This window comes from Cervus canadensis, chromosome 28 (genome assembly GCF_019320065.1).
Source record: "Cervus canadensis isolate Bull #8, Minnesota chromosome 28, ASM1932006v1, whole genome shotgun sequence".
NCBI lineage: Eukaryota > Metazoa > Chordata > Mammalia > Artiodactyla > Cervidae > Cervus > Cervus canadensis.
Genome location: NC_057413.1, coordinates 11,486,953 through 11,494,523, shown reverse-complemented (window position 1 = coordinate 11,494,523; position 7,571 = coordinate 11,486,953). Strand labels below are relative to the sequence as shown.

General features: G+C 42.6%; 1 non-coding gene across 1 annotated transcript; it reads right to left on the bottom strand.

Moving 5' to 3' along the window:
- Window positions 1–5,916: 5,916 nt before the first annotated feature.
- On the bottom strand, window positions 5,917–5,988 carry TRNAC-GCA. The gene has a single exon. It is a non-coding gene; the product is annotated as a tRNA-Cys (tRNA).
- Between the last annotated feature and the right edge of the window lie 1,583 nt (window positions 5,989–7,571).

The following is a 7,571-nucleotide window of genomic DNA, read 5'->3' as shown; positions in this document are numbered from 1 at the left end:
ATTGGGGACCATTCTCAACTTACTGAGTCTCATTTATCTTCACCTGGAAAATGGGGTGACATCTTCCGTACGTTGTGGGATTATTGTGAGGATAAAAATGAAAGGACTAACACGAAACACTTTGAAAAGCTGGAATCACTGAGTAAATGCAACATCTTATTATACAAATAATTCTGAAATGTCTAAGGTCTTTGAAAAAGAAATATTTGATTATTTTGTAAAAGCCTGTATGTATGCATGCTCAGTTACATCCAACTCTGTGCAACCCCATGGACTGTAGCCTGCCATGCTGCTCTGTCCATGGGATTCTCCAGGCAAGAAAACTGGAGTGGGTTGCCATTTCCTCTTCCAGGAGGTCTTCCCAACCCAGGAATTGAACCTGCATTTCCTGCATCGGCAGGCTGATTCTTAAACCACTGAGCCACCAAAAATAATATGCCTAAAGAGTCAGGCAATAAGTTCTATGGCTGCACATGTTCTCTTTAAAATATAGATTCTCTATTTGTCATTTTTTGATAGTTGGGTACCTCTCCAATTCCCCCATGACCTCTTAAAGAAAAATGTTTGGTGTTTCTGGGGTTAATTTTAGTTCCTTAAGTCAGATAAGCCTAAAAACTGAAATACAATCTTTTTCTAGGAATTCAGCTTAATGAGATACTTTCCAATCCTAGAACAGTTTTCTAGTCTTGACTTCTTTCTTTTTAAATTTTTTTCAAATTACATAAGCAACATATGATTACTTTAGAAATTTGAAAAATAGAGAAAAGCAGAGAAAAAGAAAATAAAATTACCCATCCTTTCATCATGTCTCTAAAAAATTTACCTAAACCAATAAGTAAAAACCCCTCTTCACGCCACCAGTCCCGATCCCAGGGACAATCACTGTTTTCCCCAGAAGTGTATGTATCCGTTCATTCTTATCCAAACATTGCCAACCCATCAACAGAACATGCATATATGAACAGCAATAATTAAATCCAATTGCTTGATAGTCTTCCAACTTCCTATCATATAAAACCATAGCTTACACATATTTTTTCGATTTTGTCCATCTGAAGCTGTATTTTAGTTAACAGCTTATTAACTTGATTTACAACTTTTATGTGTTTCCACAGATGGTAAGTGGCCCCATTTGCGCTCTGGCCTCGGGCTCCACAAATGTTCAGGGTGGGGCTGCGGCAGGCAGCCTGCTAGAGCGTGTGCTTCCTGGTCCCTGGCTGCAGCCGGCCCTGCAGAACCTCTGCCACCATCTTGCACCTCTGTGTTAACCCCCAGTCCAGGCCCTTCCTGAAAACGGTTGATGTGAGGGAGGGGAGAGACAGCGAGTGGAAAACTCCAAGAAGCTAGAGCACAGGGGGGGGATGTGGAAGACAGGCAAAGGGAGCTATTCGTGCGTTTGATCCCTGTCCTAACAATGATGCCACCATATCCTGAACGAGACTATGACCTTTTGAGAGCATCAGCTGACTTATGTTCCAGGTACAGAATAGACACTCAAACAATAGCTATTGAAGAGATGGAGCAAAGGAGAGTTTTGAAACCCTAAAGTGGAAAAAAAAAAAAAGCTGGGCTTGCCTGGTGGCTTAGATAGGAAAGAATCTGCCTGGGATGTAGGAGACCCGGTTTCCTTCCCTGGGTCAGGAAGATCCCTTGGAGAAGGGAATGGTTACCCACTCCAGTGTTCTTGCTGGGATAAACCCATGGACAGAGGAGCCTGGTGGGCCGCAGTCCATGGGGTCACAAAGAGTTGGACAAAACTGAGCAACTAACACGTTCACTTTTTTCCAAAGTGGAAAATACAGAACTACTTATGGATCTCTAAAACTGACAGTCCTGAACGCAGAGCTCTGAGCATGTTAGATGCCCTTGGCCACCTCATTTCAGGTGCATCTCTTCCGTATGTTTGTGAATATATCAGCATTTTTAGCCCACAGTCATATGATATTTTCACCCTAAACATGACAACCAACATGGAGAGCTCTAGTAGAAGTTGTAACTATTTTTTTCTTTTTAAATTAATACATCTGAGATAAAAGTTTTTTTTTTTTATACTGTGGATGTACTATGAAATTCACTGTTTGCTTTTGAGTTTGATGACATATCAGTTAGAATGGTGATGTTTTTGACCCTGTGAAGTACTAATGCATAAGGAATCAAAAGACAGCAAGTAGAAAGTAAGGAAGGGTCAATTTATGCATGTTAAAGGCAGGTAACATGTTGTGTCAGTCAAATGCAGAGTAAAGTTGCTGGTGTTGACAAAATGGCAGCCAAAATCTAATAAAGCTTTCAGCCAGCAGACCTAGGATGACCATTTTTACATTTTTATCTTTAGGATCAGTGTTTACACAACATAAAGGAATCAAAAACACAAAAACCAGGCATCTCTGAAATACAAGGGTTAAGTTTTCATCTTGACTGTTTTCCTAATCACCATATCAGCCATGCTGCTGAACTTAAATTTCCATACCTATAATGTGGCAATCCTATATCTAAGGAATTTATCCTGAGGAAATAATCAGTTAGGTGCACAGATATTTATATACAAAGATGCTCACAGCATTGTTTATAGTAGTGAGATACTGAAAACAGTCTTAATGGGCTACTCTGGGAGACTGGATAAAGAAAGTGCAGTGTATCTGTAGGACGAAACATTATACCATTAAACATCACAGCGCAGAAGGACAGAAAATCTTGTGGGGAAGATAATCACAGTATATTTCACAGCCTGTTGCTAAAGGAAAGTACTATTTATAAACAATATATAATATGATTCTACTGTTGTTTTAAAATACATAGATATGCGTAGAAAAGTGACTTAGTGTTGGTCACTCATTTGTATCCGACTCTCTGTGACCCTATGGACTGTAGCCTGCCAGGCTCCTCTGTCCAGGGAGCTCTTCAGGCAAGAATACTAGAGTGGGCTACCATTCCCTTCTCCAGGGAATCTTCCTGACCCAGGGAGCAAGCCAGGTCTCCTGCACTGCAGGCAGATTCTTTACTGTCTGAGCTATCAGAGGAAGCCCAGAAAAGAGACTAGAATGACATATAGCAACATTTTGCAGTGTTTTTCACCAGGTGACATTAGGAGTGATTTTTTTCCTTTTGTCTTTGTGCATTTCTCTATTTTATACATTTTCTACAATGAACCTGCAATCAAAGTTTATATTTATAAAAGGATAACTTTATATCAGCGTTTTAGTTTGTAAGTTTGAAGGTTATCACATTCTACAGTCCCATTTTGCAGTTTCCTATCCGATGTCCTCTTGCCTACTTTGTATTATCTGGTATCTGCCTTACTCAGTGGATCATACATGCTCTTTTGATGGCCAAATCTGTGTCTAATTCATTTTCATATTCCCAACAGAGAATAAGTAAAAACCCATGAAGCGATCCTAGATTTTCTCAAAGAACCAGAGAAAATCAATCCAGAGAAACCCCTGATGTCCATGCCACCAACACATCCCTCCAGCCTTTCATCTGGCGTGGGCACAAAGCAGTCACGTCGGTTAAAGCATTATAGTAAATACAAGGCGATGACCTCCAACTAGATCTGTCTGATTTACGTGCCCTTTCATAAGCATTTTACTATTCGCTGTATAAGCACATCACCCAGGTATAAATAAATAGTTAATTAAAGATGGTAATGGTGGTCATGCTCATTTTAACAAAACACTGTTAGTCCCTTGTTCAGAACATAATCTTTATCATTACATTATTTCAACGAGAACATCAAGTCATTTTTATCTGTTTCCAGGGAAGTTTGCCCCTCAGTAAGTGAGAAACTTGCTTTCAGATGGGGGATTTCCATGTTCTTCTCTGGGGATGGGATGGAGTGCGGGGGAAATCTCACCCCTCCACGAGAGCCCTCAAGTTACCCTGGTCGTAAAGATGATGCCTTTGCCATAGGCCTCAAGTGATTTATGAGGCTCGGTTGAAGTCATGGTGACCAAGGGTGTTTCCCTGGAGTGTCTGCTGCAGCCTTAGACACCAGTACACGTACCCCTTTGGCAGGTACTTAGGGACAGACAATGCAACTAGTCTAGACTTTGGGATTTTTCTGCTAGCATGCCTAGCCAATCAATATGCGTTAACCATTATGTCCTCAAGTGAACAGGATTCAGCCTCAGTGACTCATCAGCTTCACACACAGGACAGTGTGTTGTGACTTGAGATGAGCAAAAGAGTTAAAGGAATTAAGAAACATTTTATGCCTCAAGGTGCAGAATACACCAGCCAGGAGTGATGGGAGCCCAGTGGTGAGGTAGAGAGCAAAGGCAAACCAATAATGAATTTTGTGCAGCCTGCGGAAGGCTCCTTCCTAGCACTGTCTGCATGGCTCAGTTAGCACTCAGCATATGCTGCTCAGCATTGTGATTATTTGTCATTTATAAATGCCTTATCCTTCCAACTTTGCTCTGCGCTCCAGAAGGGTAGGGGCCACACGGCTCCTGTCTGGGTCTCCGGCACAGAATACCAGCCTCAGGGAGAATAGCCATTCAGCAAAAATGGCGGATGAGAGTTGTATCTTGGTGACTGGGGTGGGGCTTCTGGCACAATCTGCTCTGCTGACCGCATAAAGGTAGAACTTTTAGAGGTGCTGTCAAGCTTGATTGCCCAGCGAAACTTCTTTGGCCTGCTAATCACTGAAAAACAGGCTCTCTCACTCATATGAGATTTCCCCTCCTTCCTGTTCTCAGCTAGAAATACCATGAGAACAGACTGTCTCACAGTGTTTTCAGATTTCCACTTCGAGTCCCTGCCAAAAGCAGGAAGTGCAGAAGTGGGCGATAATTCTTTTTTTCTTTTTAGAACACTTTATTAAAGAGTTTTGGTTGTTACTTGTTTTTTCCCCCTGAACCTCATTAGAATTAATTTGAGCGATACTTTGAATTTACATAATGATTTTCTTACAAGTCACACAAAGAGTTTTATTTATCAATGCCATTTCCCAGTAAGGTAAGGTAGAAAGAAGTACAGCATAGCAGAGATTGAGGGCACCTCGGGGATTTTTCTGCTCCAGCATTATTTATGTATTTATTGGCTGATGAGGCGATTGAGACCCAGAGTTATCACCGGGGGTATTTCTCATGCTGTGTCTGTACCTACCACTCTGTTTTCACACTGTCATTCTTCTTTGCTCCCTGCTATCGGGTAACACGCTTATGTCTCGTGTCTTATACCAACACCACCATGACCTCCCACCCTTTTCCCATCTATTAAGCTCTCTCTGCTTCCCTACTCCTTACCCGTAAGTCACACCTTTCATTCTGGGAAAATCAAAAGCAGATAACCATCACTAAGAGAGCCAAGAACCACTGTGTCTGACTGTGTACTATTAAAAACGGAGAGAGAAAGGAAGAAATGGAAAACAGGAAGGAAGGAAGAAAAAAGAGGAATAAAACATGAAAGAGAAAGAACAAAAAAGGGAAGGAAACACAGGGGTCAGGGGTCAAGGAAATCATTTCTCTGGGACTTACCTGGTCTCTCCTTTCAACACTCTGCTGGGAAAGGTGCTCTGTGCAGGGTGCCATTCGGTTCTACTTCCTGGAGGTCATTGTTCTACTCCACCCTGCTCTAACATTATCCTCAGATCTGAGTGTATTGAGTTCAAAAGAGGTGAGACCTCAAGAGTCAGAGAGCAAGCCAGAAGTAGCGCCCCGATCAGTGATATGGACTGAATTCTGTCCCCTGCAAAGTCCATACACTGAAGCCCATACACTCCCAATGTGATTGGATTTAGAAATAGGGTTTTTAAGGTAATTAAGTTTAAATAAGGTCCTAAGTGAAAGTGAAGTCGCTCAGTCGTGTCCGACTCTTTGCCACCCCGTGGACTGGTAGCCTACCAGGCTCCTCCATCCATGGGATTCTCCAAGCAAGAATACTGGAGTGGGTTGCCATTTCCTTCTCCAGAGGATCTTCCCAACCTGGGGATCGAACCCAGGTCTCCTGCATTGCAGGCAGATGCTTTACCCTCTGAGCCACCAGGGAAGCCCTAAGGTCCTAAGGGTGGGGCCCTAATCCAATAGGACTGGTGGCCTTATGGAAAAGGACAAGGTTTTTCTCTTTTTCTTTCTGGGAATTCACAGAAGAAAGGCCATGTGAGGACACAGTGAGCGGAGGGCCCATCTACAAGGGGGGAAGGCAGCTCTCACCAGAAATTAACTGTCTCATCCCTTGATCTCGGACTTCCCAGCTTCCACAACTGTGAGAAATAACTTTCTACTTTTTGAGCCACCCAGTGTGTAGGATTTTGTTATGGCAGCCCCAGAAGACAGACATATAGGTTATTGATAAAAGTCACATTCTGAATTTTTCCCATGACACTATATGGTCCCATAGATATCCATCCCACTCCACTTGGACATACTTTGTGCGTATAATGATTTCTCATCATGAGTCAGCATATCAAGTGACAGACCTAAACTGAATTGTCATAGGACCAAAACGAGGTGCTGGCACCGTACAAAGTCGCAAAGAAACAGGTGATCATTCATTAGTAGTTCTCAGGATAGTGTGTTCACTTCCTCAGACAAAGGTAGATTTACTGTCATGCTCATGAAGCTTTAATTTCAGAGCATTCACATGGGCTCATTAGCTCTGAACCAGATTCTGTATTTGTGTATTTTTTAAAAAATTTAAGTTAGAGCTCCCCCTCCTAAATTATACATGCCTCATACCCCTACATCTCACCCCTGCATCCAGTAGGTATTTCTTATGCAAGGGCTGAGAATAGAATAGGGATCAAAACCAGGCCATCAGAGTCCAGGTGCATGAGTTTCAGGGTAAATGGATTGATTTATGTGAAAACAATCAAACTCTGTACTAGTGATACATGATAGTAGAGATGGAAGAAGAGTTTATGACCACTTCACAAGGACTTGGTAGATGCAGCCTGGATCTATTGGGTTGGCCAAAATGTTCATTCAGGTTTTCCATCACATCTTATAGAAAACCCCACACAAACTTTTTGGCTAACCCAACAGTTTGCCGCATCCTGGCCCCAAAGATGATGCGTTTCAAACGGAGGCAGACATATTCATAGAGAGCCCACTGTGCACCAGGTGAAGTACTCAGTATCTGGCGTGTTATCTAGGTCAGTTTTTAACAACATCTATGTGGCATAGGCATCATTATCTTCATTTAGTGAGAACACTGAGGATCCGCGAAGTTAGATAACCCAACCTACAGTGGAGCTCACTTTATATCCAGGCCCAGCTGACCCTAAAGCTTACAGAGCTTCCAGTTTGCCATACGTTCTGCTGATACTACCCCCACCCCTTGGCTGAGGATGGGCTGACAGTAGGGGAGGAGATGATGGAGAAAGAGGAGGACAGGGGCTTCAAACCTTCCAAACGATCATTGCACAGTCCTCCAAGTGGCATTCTTCTCATATCGCTTTTACTCTGGAGGGGCCCAACTGTCCAGCACTGTATGTGCTGACAGCAAATGAATCCAGGCTTTGGGCCTCACCATGCCTCTGAGGGCTGAATTCAGAGCTTTTTCTATTCTTCCTAGGGATTTGAGCTCTGTAAAATTTGGAATTTTAAATTCACAGCCCCCTGGCTATTGAT